The following is a 26,545-nucleotide window of genomic DNA, read 5'->3' on the forward strand; positions in this document are numbered from 1 at the left end:
CTTCTATATCCTATACAAATGTGTCTCTCATCTGAAGAACTACACTAAACTGGGCTAAGGAAAAAACTCTATGAAAATTCATAACTTGTGGCTGTAAAATATTCAAGATTCAAAAGATATTGAGATTTGACTTTTCTTTTAGGGAGGGGTGATCTATTATATGATAATATAAAAGTAAAAACTCAGAGCAGGAGCAAAAAGGAAGAAATCACAGAAAGAGAAAAGAACAATAACTAAACAAGTTGTATGGATGAGACACCATACAGGGTGACTTTGTGATATTTCCTTCAAAAGACTAAGCTGGAAACCTTACTAATTATGCAATACAAGAGAGTAAAGCAATTAGTTGAGGCCACATCCAATCTCTAGTCCCAGCTCTGTACAGTTTCAGTCCTTTAACTATTTTTACAAGAACTGCTTAAACATTTTCTGATGTGCGCTAGGTAATTCCTCATGTATAATATAGAAAATAATATCCAGAAGAAGAAGAGAATTACACTCTTCTCTCAACACTGATTGTCAGCAGCAACGATGTAGTCCACTGGAAGGAAGAACAGGTACCAATCAATGACAAGCCATATGCAGGAAAAGTAACAGTGGTGCTACTTGCTTCTTACCTAAAGGTTCCTTCAGACACCCTGTGTGACAGACAAAAACACCTACCAAAGGAAGCTATCACATCAGCCACATAGGAATTTAGTGTATGATAAATATGTTATTACAATCAATGAAGAAAAATAAATTATTCAAAAAGCAAACTCACTAATCATTGTGGCAGTGAAAAAAGAAAAAGACCTTGCACACCCTATACACCCAAATAAATTCTAATGTTTTAATGAATTAAAAGAACAAGAAGAAAATATTCAGTTAAATATAAAATTGGGGGATGGAAATTTCTTTCTCAGGATGAAACTATAGGCAGATATAATAAACTAGTTATAAAGAGTTGATTATTTTTAAATCTTAAGATGTTTTAAATAAATATATATCCAAATAAAATGAAAAGGGACATGATAAAATGTATAGAAGACAGATCAACACCTATAATGAAAACAATTTTAGAAGAATAGAGAAAATTATGAACAGAAAGAAATATATATATATACATTTACCTGTGTATTTATATATGTGTGTTTGTATGTATGTATATATATACATATATATCTACACATATGTATATGTGAAAAAGGAGAAAAGCATACAGTAGTTAAATAAATGCAAATTAAAGCAATAGTGATAGTGGTTTGGCCTTTTTTAAAAAATAATTTTATTTATTTACCCATTTATTGCTTTTTAGGTCTGTATGTACGGCATATGGAAGTTCCCTGGCTGGGGGTATAATTGGAGCTGCAGCTGATGGCCTACACTATGGCCACAGCAATGCTGGATCCAAGCCCCATCTACAACCTACACCACAGCTCATAGCAATGCCAAATCCTTAACCCACTGAGCTAGTCCAGGGATCAAACCCACATCCTCATGGATACTAGTCGGGTTCATTACAGCTGAACCACAACAGGTACTCCCTGGTTTGGCCTTTTGATTGGGAAAAAATTTGGTTAAGGCAAGAGTAAAATGGAAATTGCAGCAAGGTAATATTATGTGTTTTTAATGTTCTGTGCTAGAATACAACTAGGAGATTTACAATGCTTACCTAGGTTAGCCCTCACTGCAACCCTCTAGGTAAGGTAGTACAACCTACCCCATTTTATAAGTAAGGAAACTGAGGCTTATGGACCTTGTAATTTGTGAAACATCAAATAACCTAGTAACTAAGAATACAGATTTCATTAGATTCCACAGTCCTTGCTCTTTCCCCAATGCTACAGAGTAATACTGCAGCACATGAGAAGGACTACTAGAGGCGTCTAATTTAGGAAGTAACTTGATGAAATCAATAATTAGGAACATTTTACTGGGCAGTATTTAGTATTAAGGGTTTGTGTATAACATTTTAAATATATTCATCAATATTAAACAATTGCGTGACATGATTGTGTAGTTGGTTCTCACGTTTGTAATCTCTGCTAAACCTGGAGCATAAAGGTTATGTTTATTGTGGTGCTGTCAATATTTATCCCTTATGACTGCATTTCCAAATTTTTCAGTAGCTATGCTATGCCACAATAACCACACCCCTTTCCATTTTACTGTGCATCATGTAAACAGGAAACTCGTAATGGTAGTAACTGAGAAATCAGTTTGAGCTAAATGCAGTATGGATTTAAACTGCCAACCTCATGGGAGCAAACTGTCCTTTCTCACAGTTCCCAAAGCAGAGATTTCCGTTACCCGTCAAAGGCTGAGACAGGAGAAATGTCAGCAAGCAGGAGACTAGTACAGTTGCATTTAATGATGATTCCCATGAATACTGAAAGACAGTGTATGCAAGTGTCTGTTTCTTTAGAATAGCTTAAACCCTAGAAACATCTGGTTCCACATTATAAAAGGCACAACTTGTTTTATGTATTTGGTTTTATGCTTGCTTTTCAATTACAAATGTAATTCCAGATTGAGACAGCAAAATAGATCCCGGATAGTTTTGGAAATTCACTAGTATAATGGCTGCTTTCATGGCTCTACAATAGCTTAGCTATGCTTGAAATTGTGAGTATTGGGCTTAGACGGATTTATTCTTTTAACATTTAAAAATATGATATGGGGAGTTCCCACCGTGGCTCAGTGGTTAACGAATCTGACTAGGAACCATGAGGTTGCGGGTTAGATCCCTGGCCTTGCTCAGTGGGTTAGGGATCTGGCGTTGCCGCGAACTGTGGTGTAGGTCGCAGACGCAGCGCAGATCCTGCGGTGCTGTGGCTCTGGCTTAGGCCAGTGGCTACAGCTCGGATTCAACCCCTAGCCTGGGAACCTCCATATGCCGCGGGAGCGGCCCAAGAAATAGCAAAAAATAAAAAAATAAAATAAAATAAAATAAAATAAAATAAAATAAAATAAAATAAAATACAAAAAAAATAACATCAATAATATTCCAAACAAATAACTGCTATTAAAATTTTAAAAAAATAAAAATAAAAATAAAAATATGATATGGAACTTTAAAACCTGAGTAACATTAAAAACAGATCAATATGTTATTCATGCATGATGTGCAAGGGAATTTTTTAGTAATTCTTATATTTTCAGATCATTAATCTTAATCATTATATTGCACAGACTTTATACCACCCTCAAAATGGCTAAAACAGCAATTTATAATTTATAATTTATAATTTTGAAAATTGGATAGCACACACGTTCCAGAGTGACTTAACAAGGCAATTCTCAGAAGACAAATGTAGTTCTAATTTAGTGTTGTAGGTTCTTAATAAGAAACAAAAATGCAAGAGCAAAAGATGGATATCCTTACACCTAGAGTTTATTTTGAAGATGTCAATTAAATTTTATTAAATTTCAGACATCAAGTCACCATTTATTTGCTTAGTGTACAGATAAAGCCAAATAATACTTGATTTTAATCTAATTTTGTGGGAGATGGGATGAACAGAGAGTTTGGGGTTAGTAGATGCAGAATATTACCTGAGGAAGCGATAAAAAATAAAGTACTACTATATAGCACAGGGAGCTATATTTGATATCCTAAAAGAATGTATATTTATTATATATATATGTATAACTGAATCACTTTGCTGTACATTAGAAATTAACACAGCGTTGTAAATCAATCACACTTCAATTTTTAAAAGTGTAATTTGTAACACTTTCACATCTTTAGAGCTTTCCATCAAAGTGCATTCCTGATTTACTCTGTTGTACCCAAGATCAACACAACTTTGAGTCAACTATGTTCCAATGAATAATTTAAAAAAAAATAAAAATAAACTGCACTCCTATAATATCACATAAAGTAGAACATCACAATGCAACAAATTTGGATTTCCATGAAGGATGAAAGCAATCCAGAGTTGTGGCTCCTTTTCTTTCTATTTATTAGCAGCAAATGTGTGGGCAGATACAAATTTAAGTAGTATATTTATATATAAATATCCTGTAATACATCTTCACCAAGGACACAAAGGTGTGTTTGTATAACCTTCTAGTTAGGTAAACCCTTATCATTCTAGTTCTTATATATGCAGAATTTTTGAATTTGCTTTATACTTATCACATTGCACTATATCAGGATATCATTCTATTTCTAAAATAATGGTAAATCATTTAACTCTTTTGGTGATTTTCTTTTCAGAGTAGATTTTACCCAGGATTGTGAATCCAACATAAAAACTGCTGTACTTATTTGGCTAAAACATAAAGCCCTATGTTTTAGTAACCTTTCTGATTCCATACTAAAAGAAATTCCTCAGTCATGTTCTGTCTTAAAACTAAATTGCCTCAAGTTAAAAGCACTCTATATCTTCAGTGAAAAGTTATGGAAACCTCAGAATATTTTTCTCAACAGATTTCAGTAATTTTATTTCTATTTTAGGATGCTTCATTTCCTGACTCTTGAAAACACTAATGTATTGCAAGAAGAAATTTGATTGGGAGAGCCAAGGGTCAGTTATTTGTTGTTTATGGCACTGATGACCAGCGTTGGATGTGGCTCATCTTCATTGAAATACAACTATTGGGCACTTCTCCATGGGGAGAAATATATGTTAAGTGGTAGATATGTTTCAAAGAAATGCGAAGGCCTTGAAAACTTGAAATCTAATGAGATTTTCATTATTTTATCCCAACTTTGATCAAGGATGCACACCCATACCCAGCATGATCATATTTAAATACCCAGAAGAGATTATGGACAAAATGCTTATTTTCAGTCAGAATTACATAAAGAATTCATAAAACCTATCAGGAAACTGTTACTGCAGAGAAATCAAACTTGGCTTTTTTATAAACAATTTCTTAAAGAATGGAAAGAGAGTTTAGTATCACAGTTTTTCTCTTGATTAAGTTTCATTAGGGTTTAAAGGAATGAAAAAAATGACATGTCTTTGATGGAAAGCCAATTGTTTTTATAATTTTATAATAATTTTGGAGCAAACACCAGGAGAAATTTATTCTTATAACTCAGCATTAGAAGGGCTGATCAAAATTTCCAGGTTTTTTTGTTTGTTTGTTTGCTTGTTTGTTTGTTTTTTCCTATTCAAGATCTTTAGCTGGATGGCAAAGTAGAAAAAAATTTACCCAATTGAAACACAGTTCTAAACTGAATCACTGTATAAATATACTGAGAAATGATGCATGCTAATGCAGCCTGGGACATCTAAAACTTTGAAAGAGTCCTATTCACTAACATTACAATCTTACAGAGAAAGTCACTTAATCATGTGGTAATATTTAGGACCTGTGGGAAAGGAATTAGTACCACTTCTCACTGGAAATTAATGTAGTTTTATAAATCAGAATTAGAAGATGTAGGTGCTTTGAAAGTATTTATTACATTTAAGAGATGAATGATTGTGTATCTTTATTATATCTGGATTAATAATGATGCTCTCTAAATCTACATATCCTGTTTAATAACATTTACATTTTGGGTTATTTTTACTTAATAGTCACAACAAGCCATTTTAGAACAGTAGTATATATTTTGTGCATTTTAACTATAAAGTATTATGCTGGCTGACACTGCACACTGCAGACAAATCCTTTAATACTATTTCAAAATTTTCCATAAATTCATCTTAATCTTATTTCTTCAGTAGAAGTGATCCCCCATGTAGCTTTCTTCAGCAATGGGCTTTACATCAGAAAAAATCTAATTCCCTGAACAAAGGAATGAAGAACATTTGCTATAAAATGCTACAGATTTTTTCCTGCATAATATCAGATTTCCCTAGCTCTTCAGGGAAATCCATTTTATCCCTCCTCCCGAAGTCTACAGAAAATACTTCTGTATAAATTCTTCACTTAATCCATCTGGCAACTAATATGTAGTCATATACAATTATACACTTGTTCACGCTAATGCACTGACCACTGCTATTATCATAATTTATTAAGAAATAAGTTGCAGGAGGGCAAAAAGTAATGAGAGGAGAAAATGACCAAGAAGAAAGCATCTATTCCCAACACTTCCTAAATATATGTTTTGCTTCTTTCCTTTACCTCTTGTACACCATATACTTTACAACTCTACTGAAGAATCTTCATTCTGGCACTTAAGAACCATTTTGTCACACATCAATAGTTTTGGCCTTCAGAACAACTATATATGAGGCTAACTGAACAATGAGTGACCCATCAAAGATTTATGGGATTGACAATTAAGAAAAAATCACTGGAAGTACAAGGTCATTCCAGCAATTACACAGACATAATCAAAAGCCACATGTGCCACAACCAACAGCATGGAACCTGTGCAATCAATCTATTTCCTCTGGCCAGCTCCTCAATTAATTGTATATCATTTCTCTTGGAATTAACTTATGGTCAACAGATTTATACATAATGACAATTGAAATGACCAAACCATCTTTTCTAAAATATGGCCTTTTTTCTCTAAGTGGCACTTAGAGAACTTTTCGTTTAAATCTGTATTCCATGTCCTCAACATAAAAAAAGAAAAACAAGACTTGTCAATATTCAAACAGCATTTCAAGAGTTTTCACAGGTGGAAGCTACTCAGTAAGAACTATCATTATTCAGTGAGAGTCAAAGAGAATTGTGACAACTGGAAATATTCAAGTAATAAAATATTTAAATTTTACTTTTAATTTTATTTTTAATGCCCTTCAAAGAATACTTCACCTCATCACAAGATCTCTTTTTACTAAGTTTTTTATTAAAGCTGCAACAATTATGTCCTGGTAATCTCGGGGACGGGCAAAAGACTTAAATGGCTTTTTCACCAGAATATAAAAATGTATTATTATACAAGATCAAGTAACTGTGAGTACCAATAAGGAAAGAAAGAAAGAAAGAAAAATAAAGAGGCAGAAGTAGTTACAATAGTCAACTCTGCTGAATAGTTTTATGTGTACAGTGGTATTTGTAACAAGAAACCACAATCGTTGGACATCATTTCTTGCTACTGAACTAAATCAGTCCCTATAATACAGTTTAAAAAAATAATGCTGTCTTGATCCAGTTTTGAGGGCCTGGCTAGAGTTGGAGGCCCTGGCTAATCTTGAACAGATGATTGATTCAACCACTTCTTTATCAAGTCCTCACACTCCAGGTCACTCTGCACCTACCTGCCTTCATTACACTCAAGCCAAATATCTAACAATTAAGGACAAACTCTTTGCCCTACAGCCCAAGAAATCATTCAAATTAGCCAACCCGCAGGAACCCAGAAAACATACCTATCCTCACCCCACTTGTACATAAGTTGATGATATAACTCCAGTTTTCTATTACCCTGTCTCTGTCACAATTCCATTTGTGGTCCTGCCTGACAGATTTCTCTTATTTGAAGTGGTGAGTAGTGACATATTCTACCTTTCATCTACATAAACATAAGTGTGTTTTGTCCTACCATCAAAAACATTTTTAAATCTTATAAAAACAATCCTTGAGCACTAGACTCCAAGTGATGAGTTGAGATTAATGGAAAAAAACATTTTTCTTAATTTGTGGAATAGATTTATTCAACTCCCATGCTTATGCACAGATGAATATACTTCTAGAAAATGGAGTAACATTCCTCCTGCTATGTAAGAATAAAAGCCATAGACATTATTTATGAAACAAACACAGAGGAACTTGAAAGAGGAGCTAAAGAAAGCAGGCCCAAGAAACAAAGTTTCCTTGGGTTTTTTTGTTTGTTTGTTTGTTTTTGTCTCCTAAATCCCAGATTTCAAGCTGAAAATCTGGTCACCCCAAAATACTAATAGATATATATATATAAAAACTCAATCAAAATAAGAATGATCAAGATGGTGGAGGAGTAAAATGTGGTGTTCACCTTCTCCCACAAAGACATCAAAAAACCATCTAGAACAATTCATATAGACATCTACTTAACACTGGCAGAAGGCCTTAAACCTCCAAAAAGGAAAAGAAACACTCCAGATAACTGGGTAGAACAAAAGTAAAAAATAAAAGAGAGAGAGAGAAAAAAGGAATCAGGACAGAAATAGCACTCCTGAGAGGGTGCTGTTAAAGAAGAAATGAGCCCACACTCTGGGAAGCCACCTACCTTGGCTGGGAGTTCAGGCAAGACAGGAGGGTGAGGCAGAGTGAGAGCTCCACACATCATTTGCACCACTCCCCAGAAACCACATTCTGAGACTCTCAGGCAGAGGCTGGGTGCTGAGACTCAGGCTCCAGAGGCCAGTTCCAGAGAGAGGGGTAGGGTTGGCTGTGTGGAGACAGCCTGAGGGGATAGGGAATGGTGTGTCAAGGTCTGAGGAACTGAGTACCACACCCAGGTGAACCAAGGAAGGAGTCTGAGCCTTCAGGAGAAGAAAGGCACAATTACTGGGGAGAAGAGGAGGGAAGGACCACCATAGGAATATCCTTCCCAGGTGCATGCATAGACTCACAGAGGGTGGGGTGCCTCTGGAGGAGGCTATGGGCAGTGAAGCACTACTTTCATGGGCTATAGGCAACAGGCACCTCTTGCACAGGCTATGGGTGGATGAGCACATTTTGTGTAGGCTAAAGGCAGTGGGGGGCTAAGTGTGACATGGAGCCTCCTGCATGGTTTGCAGGCATCAGGGGCAAACCACACCAGTCAACTAAGATACCAGAGGGGGGCATGTCCCGCCACCATTGGGGTCTAGAAACAGGCACCACCAGTGGCCCCAGGCACCTCAGAGGTCAGCAAAGAAGAGGGAATTGCAACTGAGCACCAACGATTTTTGCTCTCACTCCCCTAGGAATGCACCCACCCTGCTGCTACTACAAACAAAAACTCCAGGCACCACATAAGCCTGCCTGATCTCTGTCACTACCCAGGGCCCTACAACTAGAAGTGGCCTGTGCCACTTTCCCATGTTTCCTTGCCACTATGAAGGGCCCAGCAACCAGTCACTAGATGCTAGCCCTGCCCATTGCCTCCATCTTCCTGGATGCATACACAGCACCCTAAAAATAAAAAGTAAACTTTCACAAAATGCCCAGAGGTGTTCACAAATATAAATAGATCTCCAAGACTACAGCATTTGTTTTCCCTGAACTCATGTAATAAGAAAAATATAAGCAAAATGAAGAAGTTCAAGAACCATTCCCAGTTAAAAGAACAGGAGGATTCAGCTAAAGGAGCAATCAATGAAACAGACCTCTGCATTCTAATAGAAACCAGCTCAAAATGAGATAGTGAGAGACTTCCTGTCATGGCACAGTGGTAATGAACCCAACTAGCATCCATGAGGACATGGATTTGATCCCTGGCCTTGTTCAGTGGGTCAGATATCCATTGTGGCCATGAGCTATGGTATAAGTCACAGACACAGTTCAGATCCCATGTTACTGTGGCTGTGGAGTAGGCCAGAAGCTGTGACTCCAATTTCACCCCTAGCCTGGCAACTTCCACATGCCGTAGGTGTGGCCCTAAAAAAGCAAAAAAAAAAAAAAAAAAGGACATAGTGAGAATACTGAAGGAATTAAGAGCAGATAAAATAGTAATGCAGATTACTTCAGAAAGGAACTAGAAACTATAAGTAGGAGCAAAGAAAAATTAGAAAATTCATTTGCAGAGACACAAGCTGAATTAAAGGCACTGAAGAGTGAATTAATGAAGCAGAGGAATGAATTAGTGACATGGAAGATAGAAGAATGGAACACCCATTCAGGACAGCAGACAGAAAACCAACTGAATAAACATCAAATAATGTAACAGATCTATGGGATAATGTAAAGCAGGCCAATATATAGATAATAGAGATTCCGGAAGGAGAAGAAAAAGAAAAGAGAATTGAAAATATACTTGAAGAAATTGTCTGAAAACTTTCCAAATCTAAAGGAAACAGATATCAAAACACAGGAAGCACAGAGGGCCCCAAACAAGTTGAACCCAAAAAGACCCACACCAAGACATATTATAATAAAAATGGCAAAATTTAAAAATCAAGAGAGGATTCTAAAGGAATCAAAAGAAAAAAAGTTAATTGCAAGGGAACCCCCATAAGGCTATCAGATGATTTTTTTACAGAAACACTGCAGGCCAGAAGAGAGTGGCAAGATATATTCAAATTTCAAAACGAGAAATATTTGCAGCCTAGATTAATCTACCCAGCAAGGATACCATTTAAAATAGAAGGAAAAATAGAGAATTTCTCCAACAAACAAAAGCTAAAAGAGTACAGCAATACTAAACCCATTCTAAAAGAGATGCTGAAAGGGCCCCTCTAAATAAAAGAGAAGTAAAGAGAAGTAAAAACCCAGCAAGGATACCATTTAAAATAGAAGGAAAAATAGAGAATTTCTCCAACAAACAAAAGCTAAAAGAGTACAGCAATACTAAACCCATTCTAAAAGAAATGCTGAAAGGGCCCCTCTAAATAAAAGAGAGGAAATCACAATTGGAAGGCAATCACTTAAGACAGTATACAGATCTAAAAGAAAAACAGATTTAAAAGTGATGATAAACACACAAAAAGGAAAAAGGACAAACATGAAGATGTTAAAAAGGGGCTTCAAAATCATGAAATGTGGGAAAGAAAGTAAGAAAATCTAGACTCTTTTTTAGAATGTGTTTGGGCCTATACGACTATCAGGTTAATGCAAACAGATATAGAGGAAGGGGTTAAAATACTTGAAAAACAGGGCAACCACATATCAAAACCAAACAGTACACTCAACAACACTAAAAAGAAAAGAGTGCAAGCATAAAATAAAAGAAAATCATCCAATCATAAAAAGAAAGGAACAAAGGAGAAACAGAGAATCTACTGGCAAACAAGGTTTAAAATGGCTAAATACATATTTATCAGTAATTACTTTAAATGTCAATGCACTGAATGCTCCAATCAAAAGGCACAGAGTGGCAAATAAGATTAAAAAAAAAAAAGAGCCTACAATCCGCTGTTGACAAGAGACTCACCATAGGGCAAAAGGCATACATAAATTGAAAGTGAGGTGATGGGAAAAGATATTTCATCTGCATGGAAAAGACAGGAGTTTTCCAAGACAGGGAAATATCTTTTCCCATCTTCTCACTTTGAATTTCCATGTGCTTTTTGCCCTATGGTGAGTCTCTTGTTGACAGCAGATTGTAGGTTCTTCTTTTTTTATCCCATTTTGTGCCTTTTGATGGGAGCATTCAGTCCACTGACATTTAAGATAATTAGAACAGACTTGTGGTTGCTAAGGAAGAGTGGGAGGGAGTGGGATGGATTGGAAATTTGGGGTTAATAGATGAAAACTATTGCCTTTGGAGAGGATAAGCAATGAGATCCTGTTGTATAGCACTGGGAACTATGTCTAGCCACTTATGATGGAGCATGATAATGTGAGAAAAAGGAATGTATACATGTATGTGTAACTGGGTCACCTTGATGTACAGTAGAAAATTGACAGACCACTGTAAACCAGCTATAATGGAAAAATAATTATAAATATAGAAAAAAAAGAAAAAAATTTAAAAAAGACAGGAAAGAAGGAGTTGCAAGACTCATATCAGGCAAAATAAACATTAAAATGAAGGCCATAAAGAAAGTCAAATAAGTACACTATTTAATGATAAAATGATCCATTCAAGAAGAAGATATTACAAACTTCAAAATATATGACACTAATATAGGAGTATCCAGATACATACAACAAATACTAACAGACATAAAAGGAGAAATTGATGGGAATACAATAATAGTAGGAGCCTTTAACAGCCCACTTACATCAATGGACAGGTCCTCTAGATAGAAAATCAACAAGACAACAGAGATCCTAATACACAATAGAAAAGTTAGAATTTATATTTTCAAGACATTGCACCCACAAAAATAAGTATATACATTCTTTTCAAGTGCACCTGGAACGTTCTAAAGGATTGAGCACATACTAGGGCACAAATTTAAGAGTACAGAAATTATTTCAAGAATCTTCATTGACCGCAAAGTCATGAAACTAGGAATCAACCACAGGAAAAGAAATGACTACATGGAAAATAAACAACATGCTACTAAAAACCAATGGATCAAACAAGGAAATCCAAAGGAAAAAAGTAAAAAATACCTCAAGACAAATGATAATGTAAACATAACCACTAAAAATCTGTGGGATACCACAAAAGCAGTGCTTAGAGGGTAGTCGATAGTGATACAGGCCTTCCTCAAAAAAGAAGAAAAATCCCATATTGACAACTTAACCCACCACATAAAGGAATTGGAAAAAGAACAAACAAAACCTAAAGTCAGCAGAAGGAAGGAAATCATAAAGATCAGAGAAGAAATCAGTAAAATAGAGATTCAAAAACGATAGAAAAAAATCAATAAAACCAAGAGCTCATTCTTTCAAAGGGTAAACAAAATTGACAAACCTCTGGCTAGGCTCATCAAGAAGAGGAGAGAAAAAACTCAAATAAATAGAATAAGAAATGAAAAAGGAGAAATCTCAATGGATACTGAAAAAATACAAAAATCCAGAAGAGAACACATGAACAATTATATGCCAATAAATCTGACAACCTGGAAGAAACAGACAACTTTCTAGAGATATACAGTCCACTAAAATTGAATCAAGAAGAAATACATCAACTGAACAGTCTGGTCACTAGAAATGAAATTGTATATGTAATAAAAACTCCCTACAAACAAAAGTCCATGACCAGGAGGCTTTACATGTGAATTCTACTAAACATACAAAGAAAAATTTATACCCATCCTTCTTAAAGTTTTTCAATAGGTTGAAGAAGTAGGAACACTCCCAATGATATTCTATGAAGAATGTCACAATCACCCCAATACCAAAACTAGACATACTATCAAAAAATAAAATTATAGGCCAATGTCTTTGATGATTATAGACACAAAAATTCTCAACAAAATTTTAGCCAACCAATACAACAACATATAGAAAAGATAATATACCACGACCAAGTGGGATTCATTCGAGGTTCACAAGGATGGTTCAACATATACAAATCAATTAATGTCATACACCACATTAACAAAAGAAAAGTCAAAACCACATGATCATCTCAATGGATGCAGAAAAAGCACTTGACAAAATCCAACATCTATTCATGATAAAAACTCTTACCTAAGTGGGTATAGAGGGAACATACCTTAAAATGATAAAATCCATATATGAAAAACCCACAGCAAATATAATACTCAATGGAGAAAAGCTGAAATCTTCCCCACTAAAACCTGGAACAAGATAAGGATGCCCACTCTCTCCACTTTTATTCAACATAGTATTGGAAATCCTAGCCACAGCAATCAGACAAGCAAAAAAAAAAAAAAAAAAAAAACACAAAGATATCCAAATTGGAAGAGAAGAGGCAAAATTATCACTCTATGGGGATAATATGATACTACATATAGAACATCCTAAGGACTCCACAAAAAAACTACTCAAACTGATTAATGAATTCAGCAATGTAGCAGGAGACAAGAGTAACATTCAGAAATCGGTTGCACTTCTGTATACTAACAATGAAATATTAGAAAAGGAATATAAAAATATAATACTTTTCAAAATCACACCCCCCAAAATTAAATGCCTAGGGATAAACCTGACCAACAAGGTGAAAGACTTATATGCTGAGAATTGTAAAACATTATTCAAGGAAATTATAGATGAGTCAAAGAAATGAAAGATATTCCATGCTCCTGGATTGGAAGAATTAATACTGTTAAAATGGACGTACTACCCAAAGTGATCTCCAGATACAATGCAATCACTATCACATTACCCAGGACATTTTTCACAGAACTACAACAAACAATCCAAAAATTTATAAGGAAGCATAAAAGACCCAGAATTACCAAAATAATCCTAAGTAACAAAAACCAAGCAGGAGGCATAACTCTAGTTCCTGCTGAGGGAGGAGGATTATTATTGCCTGAAGTCAAATATTACAAAGTTATGGTAATCAAGGCAGTATGGGACTGGTACTAAAGTAGGCATATGGACAAATGGAAGAGAATAGAGAACCCAGAAATAAACCCAAACACATATGATCAATTAATTTTGACAAAGGAGGCAAGAATATAAAATGGGAAAAAGTCTCTTCAGCAGGTGATGCTGGGAAAACTAGGCAGCTGCTTGTAAATGAATGAAACTTGAAGACACCCTCACACCATGCACAAAAATAAACTCAAAATGGCTTAAGACTTAAACATAAGACAAGACACCCTAAAACTCCTAGAATATAACCTAAGCAAAACATTCTCTGACATCAACCTTACAAGTGCTATTTTTTAGGTCAATCTCCCAAGGCAACAGAAATAAAAACAAAAATAAACCAGTAGGATCTAATCAAACCAACAAGCTTTTGCACACCAAAGGAAACTGTAAGAAAAAAAAAAAAAGACAACCTATAGAATGGGAGAAAATAGTTTCAAATGATGCAACTGACAAAGGCTTAATCTCTAAAATATAGAAAGGACTTATACAACTCAATAGCAAAAAAAATCAACAACACAATTGAAAATTGTGCAGAGGACCTGAATAGACATTTCGTCAAAGATTATATGCAGATGGCCAAAGACACATGAAAAAATTCTCAACATCATTAATAGAGAAAGGCAAATCATAACTACAATGAGGTACCACCTCATACCAGTCAGAATGGCCATGATTAACAAGTCAACAAATAACAAACACTGGAGAGGGTGTGGAGAAAATGGTACCCTCTTTCATTATTGGTGGAAATGTAAATTGGTATAACCACTATGGAAAACAGTATGGAGGTACTTCAGAAAACTAAATATAGAACTACAATTTGACCAACAATCTCACTCCTAAGCATGTATCCAGACATAACTTTCACTGAAAATGATATATGCCCCCATATTTTCATTGAAGCATTATTCACAGTAGTCAAGACATGGAAACAACCTAAATGTCCATTGACAGATGAATAGATTAAGAAGATGTGGTATATGTACACATTGGAATACTACTCAGCCATAAAAAAGAACAAAATAATGTTGCGACACAGGTGAACTATTGAGCTCAGAAGAATGAGGTATAAAATATTTTTAGTGCTGAAAGAAAACAACTTTCAACCCAGCACCCTATATCCAATTAAAATATCTTTCAAAAATGAAGGGGAAACATGATATGTTCAATTGAAGGAACACCAATAGAATGTGTTTCCAGTATATCTACCCAATAAATGTATAAAGGAAGCTTTGTAAACAGAAAGGAAACTTTAAAAAAGAGCTTAAAACATAGGAAGGAATAAAGTCATTAAAATGCCACTCACACAATCTAGAAAAAGAAAACCATACTAAATCTAAAGCAAGCATAAAAGGAATACTAGCAGACATCAAAGAAACAAAAACAACAATGATAAACAATGAAAATGAGTATACTTTGAACAAATCAACAATTGCCAAACTTTGAGCAAAACTGACAGAGATGATATAAATTACCAATTCCAGAAATAAAACAAGATCACTATTTACTCCATCAATATAAAAGATATAATAAAAGAAAAAAGATAATAGAATATTATGAACTCTACATAAATAGATTTCATAATTTAGATGAAATGAACCAATTCCTCAAAACACAAACTACCACAACATACCTAATATGAAATAAATAACTTATATAATCCTTTAACAACAGGAAACTGAATTCATAGTTTTAAAACTCCTAGAAAAAGCAATCTTCAAGCTCACAAGTTTTCACTGGAGAACTCTACCACACATTTAAAGAATTGTCACTAATTCTGCATAATCACTCTGCAGAAAAACAGAAAGGAGGGAACCTGAATATCCCTCATGAGTGTAGATGAAAACTTCTTAACATAATACTAGCAAGAAGATGTATAGAAAGAACTATACACTATGACCAAGGGGAGTTTATTCCAAGGATGCAAACCTGTTTCAGTTTACAAAATTCAATCAAATAAATCTGCCAAATTAATAAACTGAAGAAGGAGTTCCCATTGTGGCACAGCAGAAACAAATCTGACTAGAAACCATGACCTTGTGGGCTTGATCCCTGGCCTCGCTCAGTGGGTTGAGCTCTGGTGCAGGTTGCAGACGTGGCTCAGATATGGCATTGCTGTGGTCTGGATAGGGCGGTGGTAACAGCTCTGATTGGACCCCTAGCTTGGGAACCTGTATATGCCATGGTGTGGCCCTAAAAGGACAAAAAGACAAAAATAAATAAATAAAGCAAAGAAGAGAAAGCACAATCTTATAAATCTATATGGAAAAAGCAACTGATAAAATTCACTATCCACTCATGTTATAAGGAGAACTTCCTCAACTTAGTTAAAAAAATCTATAAAAAAACAAAGCTTACATTACATTTAATGCAAGAAAACTTAATATTTTATCTCTAAGATTGGGAATAGTTCATGTATTTCTGCTCTCAATGTTCTTAATCAACATAAAAACTGAAGTTTAAGCCATTGAAATATGGCAATAAAGCAAAAAAGGACCTACACATGAGGAAGGAGTTTTAAATGTCCTTATTTTCAGATACATAATTGTCTATGTAAAATATTCTAAGAAATCTACAAAGAAATTAATAAAATTTTAAAATTTTGTTCTGTGAAAGACTGTTAAGAGGAAGAAAAGAGAAACTTATAGACTGGAGGAGAAGAATATTTGCAAAGAACATATTTTAAAAAGTCTAAAATTTAGAATAAATGATAAACTCTCAAAACTCAGTAGTAAAATACACACAATCCAGTTAGAAATACCCATTTAGAAATACATGATGAGATATTTCACAAAAAAAGGATATGCAGATGGCAAGTAAGCACACACACAAAAATATTTAACATAATTAGCCATTAGGGAAATGCTTATTAAATTCTAGATGGGATATAACTACACACTTACCAAATGGCTAAAATAAAAAATGCTGACAATGCCAGAGGCTGACATGGTTGCAGAGCAACTTGATCACTCATGTTTTGTTTGGAATGTTAATTGGTAGAGCTACTCTGGAAAACAGCCATTACTTAAAAACCTAAACATGCCATCACCATATAACACAATATTGCATTCCTGGGAATTTATCCTAGAAAAACGAAAGCTAATGTTGACACTAATGCTGACACATGAACTTTGTAAAAGATTTATCTGTAAATGTCAAAAACTGGAAACAATCTGGATATCATTCATTAAGTGTATGGTTAAACAAACTGGTACATCCATACTGTGAAAAATTACTCAGCAAAAAAAAGGAATGAACTATCAATACAAATCTCCAGGTGTTGTTGAATCCAAGTTCACATGCCTGACCTACAGTCAAGAAACTTAAGATTGCTAGAATCTGAAGTCTCTGACTATACCATCATTTTTTTTTTAATTTCTGATTTTTTTGATGGAGTTTTTTCATCATCAGGTTTGTTGCTATCCATCTATATACACAGCACTTTTCTTTCAAAATTAATGACTTGGCAAGAATTTATGTGTTAAAAAGTTCTACTTGTACTAAAATCACAGTACAAGTTAATGAATTTCAAAAAGAGAAGATATTTAAACTTAATTTACATACAAAGCAGAGACAGTTTTATGTTACATTGTGAAATCCCCTTAGGTTTCCTTGTTCCCCTCTACTGTGCATTGTGTATCTGCATTATGCTCTTCTTTGACCAAAGCTTCTTCAGTGAAACACATGGTCAGCCATAAAGAGCAACATTCTTCTAGCATCAAGTCAACTTAAAGGTAACACTTCTTGATCTTACAGATAAGCATTGTGTAAACTGTCAATAATAAACCATATTGTTTATGGCCCTCTGTCTCAAAAAACTTACATAAGTGTGTTTTGACTTCTAAGAGGCAGAACAGTTCTCAGAGCTTTCTGAGGATTTTTTCTGGGTTATAATCTTCAATTTGACTAGAATAAAATTTTCCATTCCCTTCTTGGATTAACTGATGGATTTTCATCAATACTTTTTATTATGAAACCAATTGTGTGAATTTATATTTTTTAAAGAATAGGAATTTAGTGAATACCAGAATGAAGTCTATGGGTTAGTTTTCATTTAGCAAACAGCAGCATTTATAGTCATTAAGAGGAGCACATGTCTCAGGGAAAATTGCTAAATATTCTTTCCATTCTGTCAATATTAGTACATTTCAATGAAATGCCTACCTGATTTAATTCATGTTTCAGAAAGTTTTGAAATGAATGGGTAAACATTTGCTTAAAGACATAAAACATAGTATGCAACTCTATCAGCTGGAATAGCTCATAAAATGAAAAGGCAAAGAGGAAACACAATAGCTATTTCATGGATAGCTGGGATTTATATAACATTCTTATGCAGAAAAAAATCATTTCCAAAGAAAAATGATGACTGTTCCTATTGCCAAAACTCAGCCTCTGTCCACCAGTGCTGAATACAAATGTGGGGACAGTTTTGAGTGAAGGAGAAGATAGTTTTGGAGTTCCCATCATGTCTCAGTGTTAATGAATCTGAATAGCATCCAAGAGGATGAACTTTCAATCCCTGGCCTCACTCAGTGTTTTAAAGATCCAGTGTTGCCATGAGCTGTGGTGTAGGTCACACCCATGGCTTAGATCTGGTGTTGCTGTGGCTGTGGCATAGCATCACCTGGGAACCTCCATATGCCACAGGTGTGACCCTAAAAAAAGACAAAAAAGAAAAGAAAAAATAACTTTACTGTTTTGCTAAGCAAAGGGGGCCACAGCAGACTCTACCCCTCTTGGGGAAGATTAGGAGGTGGGTTTATAGTTTAGGGAGTGGAAAATAGGGCCACAGATAAGGTGAGGGTAGTGGCAAGCTTGAATTGTCTTTCAAAGCTGGTATTTAGTCACCCAGGACAGATTCTGGTGGTCCTCCTTTCTAGAATGAAAAATGCTTCATCAAGTAGTTAACATCTTCCATTTGTTGGGGGTCTAATTCCGCAAAAGGGCTCAAGATATTGCTATGTATACTCCTTGAGGAGGAACCAGGATCCTGCCCTAAGCCTGCACTACTGTTTCTTCACTGCTCTTCATTGGTCTCTGTCTCTCCTCCCTTCCCTGACTAACAACTGTTTGAACATGCCCTTTGGAACTCAGGAAAGGTCATAGAACCTGTAGCTTGTTCCCTAAAAACAAGAAATGGAGGACACAGGAAGGGTTGTGCGAGCAGGAGCTCCACAGGGCCCTACTTGTTTACATTCCTAGGTCACAAAATAATTTTTCTTGAATGGCAGGGTATCATATTTTTATAGAATTTTGATTAATATAATTTGAAGTCTAGTAAGTCACAGTTTTTCTCTTATTTAATATTTGATATATACATTCTTAGTTTGTCTCCTTGTTCAAATGCTTCCTACTATTTTATAGATAACACCTATTGTTATTAAAGGTAATTTTTATACTGCTATGGATAATCTTTTTTGGATGACATAAAAAACACAAACAATTTTATGATGAGAAGCTTTTGTTCCTTGTTCTCTGAGCCCCACTATTGAAAAACTATTTGTTTCTTTTCTAAAACTAAAGACAGCAGTAACAACATAATTGCTACTGTGAGCAACAGAGATTTAAACATCCCTTCCACTATTATTGAACTCTTCCTAAAACAAACCAGTGCAAGAACTGGATTAAGAATGTCAAGGTCAGATATATATTATAGGAAAAAGTCTTTAAAAATAGCTTTTTTTTTTTTTACCGTGTGCACTATTCAGCCAGAGACAAATCCTGAAGAGATAAGCATTTCTGACTGTTCCAAGTTATTTTGCCATTTGTTAAAGCAATGCATAAAAAGTTAAAGACTTAAATAATTTACAATGATTTATTATCTTTGGGTCCAGAAGTTTATTTTTTCCTTTTACATCATGGTGTGAACTGGAGTTTGGCACTTGCCATCTGCCTCTTCATAGGTTAAATTGTGAGCCATTGCAGGTGCCAATTTGCAACACCCCCTGCTTGAGTGGAGCTCAGGGTGGAGACCAGAAGTGAGGCACTCTGTGTTCTGGGAAAACTCAGATAACAGATCTTCAGATAGTTAGATATTTTTAGGAGAATATTTTATGAGCCCAATTCTTATATCTCCTCATATCTAGGAAAATACTAAAATCCTTCAATGATGGCTGATGTCTGTGACTAATAGTAACTTCTTGAGACCAGCAGCAAACTGTAAAATATGTGTTTGCCTGCATGCACCTCCCACTTCACCTTTATCACTTATATCTTGATATTTCCCCTTTCCTTTTTGAGGAAGTATTTCAGAGCTATCTGTCATCTGTGAATACAGTCACTCCCAAGGGTGGGCTGGTGAGCCCTGAGGGAACTCAGGAAAGACACAAAGAATACTGACCCACTGCTGAGGTACATATATCAAAGGAGGGATTCCAGTAAGCCCATACATTTGCACCTTCCCACAGAAACTGGTTTTCTCTAAATCTAGTTATCAGTAAATCTTTTGTTCCTACTACATTCCCTTTGTTACAAAAACTCCTGTATCCTAGTCTCCCACCTCTCCTCAGAGTGGTTTCTCAGGGCTACCTGAGATGCTGACTCCCAGGCTTAAATCCTAATTTTGCCCCAAATAAAATTTAACTCCCAACTTTCACATTGCATCATTTTTTTATGTCAACAATGGGATTCAGGAAAATAAATTAATGGAGTCACAAAAGCATAATATTTACTAGCTTAAATATTAATTTCAAATCCACTACATTTAATCTTTCATAATAAGCCTTCTTGATTGATTCAACCATTGTTTCATGTTTCTGAAGGGGAAAATGAGAATCAGATTTACTAAGACTGCATCATGCAATTAGGTAAAAATCTTATTTTACCTGAGCCAGATAGCATAATCCATAAATATGAAAAAAAATTTACTGGTCTTTTGTTTATTTTTTTTTCTGTAGTTAATGCTGATGATGATGCTGGAATAATGTTACCAGAATCTGGATTCTTGTTCATGCATCCAAAGAATGAATTTAGCAAACACACAAGCAGAAATCAAGCAAAGTCTTTATTACAGAAAAGCAAATAGCTCCCAGGGCTGCTGGGATCAGGGAGAAGAGCCCCCTTCCCTATTGTCCTATAGGGGTTTTTATCCCTTAAAGGGGGGGGATGCCAACATGGGGTCCAGAAAGATGTGATTTTCTCCCATTGGTCTTGTCCAGTTACCTTATCAGTTCTTGTCCAATAGGGGTTTTAGCGGTGGAAATGTCCCATAAGTTTTATGATTTCTTTGCCCTTCTCTTCCCTTAGACTGTCACAATTACTCTCATTCCTTTTTTATCAATTGGGTTAGAGATTAAGGTCCATGTGGGCATAGGTACACTTTCTATAGTAAACAAGGCTGTGGGGATATTACTCTCTGGAGCTCCTAAACCACAAGTGTTATCAAAGAATGCATAGAAGCCCATGCTCCTACACTGACTACCTGAGTTAGTATTCTGCAATGAGCACTTACATTTTAAATTGCATGCAGAATTCCCCACACATTTCATTTATTAATTTTCAATAGTTTAGCAATAATTATGTAAAAAATATTAAAATAGATTGATGGAAGTAAAAATGATAAAATATTTTTGCCCATGAGAAATTCATAAAAACAAAAAAATAATGATGTGTACCACATGTTGAATATGGTGTATAAGCCAGACATGCACATATTCACATGTATTCATTCATTTACCATCACAATATCACTATGAGAAATGTACTCCATTATCCACATTTTTCAGATAAGAAAACCAAAAGACAGTGAACTAAGTAACTTACAAAAGTCCAAGCATATAGTAATATTTTCAAAGCATAGCAATCGGTAGATATAAATTCCAAAACTGCAGTTAGTGTTTTTTTTTTCCTTTTTCCTAAAACCAAGATAAATGTTCCAAAGCCTTCCTGCAGAACCTTATAAAGACTCTTTTTCAATCATATCCTGTAAAATAATAGCCATAAGTAATAGGAATGGAGTAGACACAGGTAGTTGCAGAAGTCACAATAAAGGATCACATTTAAAGGGAGAAACTTAGGGGACATTGGGAGATCTCTGTAAGTAAATAAATTGCTCAAAAAAGCCATCAGAACAAGGCAGATTTGCTTCATCAGTGGAGCCTTGAGAATTGCCTCAGGTCATTGGGTGGGGGATGGTATGAGGCCTGCATTCATATTCAGACCTAGGGCAAGAGTTTGAGGACCACATTTATGCCTGTGTGAATACACACCTTAAGGGACACTAAGGAGGAGCTAGTACTCTGAGAAAGGAGGAGGCGGGCTTTTCCAACCCCCACTCCCCTTGGCTGATAAAAACTAGCCCACCAGGTCCTCAGGGCAGAGCTTCCATGCCTGCCCACTTGCATCTCTCACAAGCGTCTTATCCTAATAAATCTATTTCTTGCTTATCACTTTGTCTCTCACTGAATTCCTTCTGTGCAGAGACATGAAGAACCTGAACCTCAGTGAGTCCAGACACAGGGTAAGTGATTCTAATTTAAAACCTTGGGTTCAAGTCCCAATCTGGGTTTAGGCTGGGTTCGAGTCCTAGCACATGGTTCAAGTCCCAATCTGGGTTTTGGCTAGGTTCAGGCCATTAATACTGTCAGTTTCATAAGGACTTCCAGCTGTAGTGCAGTGGATTAAGAATCTGACCACAGCAGTTTGGTCACAGCTGCAGCTCAGATTCTATACCTGGGCCATGAAGTGGGAATGATTTAAAAAAAAGGGGGGGGGTCTCCCATTGTGGCTCAACAGGTTAATAACCCATGAGGATGCGGGTTCAATCCCTGGTCTTGCTCAGTGGGTAAAGGATCCAGAGTTGCGGAAAGCTGCAGTGCAGTTTGAGGCTATGGCTCAGATCCTGAATTGTTGTGGCATAGGCTGACAGATGCAGCTCCAGTCAATCTGGGAACTTCCATATGCTGCAAGTGCAGCCCTAAAAAGAAAAAAGAAAAAAAGAATTGCCTTAAAGTTGAAACAAAAGCACTAACTTCTTAGCAATTTCCTCTTTCCATGCTGTCCTTCCTCCTGTATTTTTATAATCTCTAAGTAAAATCTTGTCCATTCAAACAGTATTTCTTTCCCAGAATTCCTAATACTTAGACATGTCCTGGTGTGGAAGCCTTTAATTCAATTAGATAAGATAAATACCATAAATATTATGCAAACTCTTCCAGAAAGTAGAAAAAAATCAAAAGAATTCCTAACATTTTTAGGAGTCTGACAATGATATTATAGGAAAGGTAAATTACAGACTCTAATAAATGCAAAAATTATTTACAATATATTGGAAGTTCCCATTTTGGTTCAGCAGAAATGAATCTGACTGGTATCCATGAGGATAAAGGTTCAATTCCTGGCCTCCCTCAGTGGCTTAATGATCCAGCTTGCCATGAGCTGTTGTGTAGATCTCAAATGCAGCTTGAATCTGCTATTGCTGTAGGCCAGTGGCTATAGCTTCAATTTGACTCCTAGCTTGGGAAATTCCATATGCCACCATGCATCCGTAAAAGACAAGGAAAAAAAAAATTTACCATATATTGGCAAATTGAATCTATGAGACACAAACAGGTAAATACATTTTAACCAAATTGGGTTTATTACAGGTATAAAATATTTTAACATTTTAAAAATAATGCGCTTCACTGTATTAACGCAATCATGAGAAAAATCAAAGATTATCCTATTAGATTAAAAAAATTGACAAATTTCAATACCATTTAAAACAAAGCAGAACCTGGTGGGGTCCTCCTGGGTACAAATCTTTTCTAGGTCCATTACTTGTTTGTAGGAAATAGGCTTCATTTAGCTTCCCAGACCAGCCCTGTATTCCAAAGAACAGATTCTAGTGGTTGTTAATCAGGGAAGGGAGGGAAGGCAGAAACAGAGGAGAAGCCATCAAGAAACAATAGTGTAGACTTGGTGCAGGGTCCTGCTTCTTCCTCAGGAAATATATATCTAACAATATACCATTGAGTTCTTCTACAGGAACTAAATCCCACACCCAAGTGGAGAATTGTACTTCATAAGATTCCTGGAACACCATTCTATTATCTCACCACCAATCAATCAGAAGAAAATCATACATCTTGCAGCTCTGCCTCAAATTTTGCCTATTGGGGAGTTCCTATTGTGGTTCAGTGGTAACAAATCCAACTTGTATTCATGAGGATGTGAGTTCAATCCCTGGCCTTGCTCAGTGGGTTAAGGATCTGGCATTGCCATTAGCTGTGGTGTAGGTCACAGACATGACTCAAATCCCACAGTGCTGTGCCTGTGGCTGACAGGTGCAGCTCCAATTCAACCCTTAACCTGGAAACTTCCATATGCCACAGTGCAGCCCTAAAAAGCAAAAAAAAAAAAAAGAAGAAGAATTTTTTTTGCCTATTAAAAAACTTCTCCCTGAAAACCATTGGGAATTTAGGGTTTTGATCATGAGCCACCCATTCTCCTTGCTTGGTCTTTCAGTAAACATTTCTCTGCTCCAAATTTCAATGTTATGTTTGCTGAGGCTCATTACATGTCAGGCATGTGAACTTGAGTTTGGTAACACTTTCATGGATTTAAAAAATCATCTTACAAAACCAGGAGTAGAAGAAAACTCTCTAAATCTGGTAAAGACTACCTATTAGGAAAAAATAAGTCAACAACAAACCTCATACTCAGTAATAAAATGTTGAATACTCTCTGGAGATTAGAACCAAGGAAAAGATGCACACCATCACCACTTCTATTTAAAACTGCGCTGAGTGAACCAGTCTGTTCAATGAGACAAGGAGGAAAGAAGTCATAAAATTGTTACAGCAAAGATGATTTAAAAATCCAAAATAATTTACAGGCAAAGTATTGAAATAAATAAATAAATTTATCAAGTTAGTTGGATATAATGATAACGTATTAAAACAATTCAAATTTTATATACCAGCAACAGAGGAAAAAATGTAAATTTAAAAAACAATTTACAAAAATATTTTTAAAAAGAAAACACTAATATAGCTACCCAAATGAGCAACTGAAACAAGATTAAGATTAATAAACAAAAGGATAGATCATGTTCATAATTTGTGAAACAATGACTTAAAGATATCAATTTCTTTAAATTAATCTGTATATGCAGTACAATTTTTTTTCTTCTGTCTTTTTAGGGCTGCACCTGCAGCATATGAGCTGTAGCTTCCAGCCTACACCACAGCCACAGCAATGCCAGATTCAAGCCATGTCTGCAGCCTACACCACAGCTCATGGGAATACCGGCTCCTTAATTCCACTGAGCCATGCCGGGGATCGAACCTGTGTGCTCATGGATACTAGTCAGATTCGTTTCTGCTGAGCCATGATGGAAATTCCTGCAGTACAATTTAAATTTGAAAAAATTTCTGGCTTTTACTACGTGATTAAAAAATTTGAGTATTTGCAAAGGTCAAGAATGGTCGAAAAACATTTATGAAAAACAATAAAGGTAGACTACTATCTGATATGAAAACCTATTATAAATCTAAAGTAATTAAGATTTTACTATTTGTATATGAATAGAGAAACTCTCCAGGGAACAGAACAGAATCCTGAAAGGCAAGGGGGAAGTGAAATACAACATAAGAAAGTAAGGTATTTTCGATAGAAAGTACTGAGTCACTTGGATAGCTACCTGGAAAAAAATATCTTCATGTTCGCATTTTACTACAAAAAAAAAAAAAGTAAAGCATTGATAAGAAATCTTAGGAGAACATCTTAATAATTAAGAATAGCTTGGAGTTCCCGTCGTGGCGCAGTGGTTAACGAATCCGACTAGGAACCATGAGGTTGCGGGTTCGGTCCCTGCCCTTCCTCAGTGGGTTAACGATCCGGCGTTGCCGTGAGCTGTGGTGTAGGTTGCAGACGCGGCTCGGATCCCGCGTTGCTGTGGCTCTGGCTAGGCCGGTGGCTACAGCTCCGATTCAACCCCTAGCCTGGGAACCTCCATATGCCGCGGGAGCAGCCCAAGAAATAGCAACAACAACAACAACAACAACAACAACAAAAAAAAGACAAAAGACAAAAAAAAAAAGAATAGCCAAGACTTTCTTAACAGGACATGAACTCTCCTAATCATAAAAGAAAACAAAATGATAAACTAAACTTTGTTAAAATTGAGAAATTCTTTTAAGCTGAGATCATTGAAGGTATAGAAAGGCAAGCCACGAATGGGAGAAAATATCTGTCTGTACAAAGGTGTTTCATCCAGAATATAAGGAGAACACATAACAAGGTACAAATGGGAAATGGCAAGTACTCATACAGACACTTTGCAAAAGGAATTATCCAAATGGCCACTAAACCTCTGCAAAGGTGTTCTGCTTTATTAGTCATCATTCAAAGGCAAATTCAAACCTAGCAACCACTAAGTGCATGTCAAAATGGCTAAAATGAATTCACAAAAAATTCTAAACTTCTCTTCGAAATCTTTGGAACAACCAAAATTCTCATATGATATTTACAGGATATATCAATTGATACATCTTTAGAGAAAAGTTTGGAGGTACCTACCTGCTAAAGCTGGACATGAGCATAAGCTATGATCCAACAAATCTACTTGTAGGTATATAAC

Source organism: Phacochoerus africanus, chromosome 1 (genome assembly GCF_016906955.1).
Source record: "Phacochoerus africanus isolate WHEZ1 chromosome 1, ROS_Pafr_v1, whole genome shotgun sequence".
Lineage (NCBI taxonomy): Eukaryota > Metazoa > Chordata > Mammalia > Artiodactyla > Suidae > Phacochoerus > Phacochoerus africanus.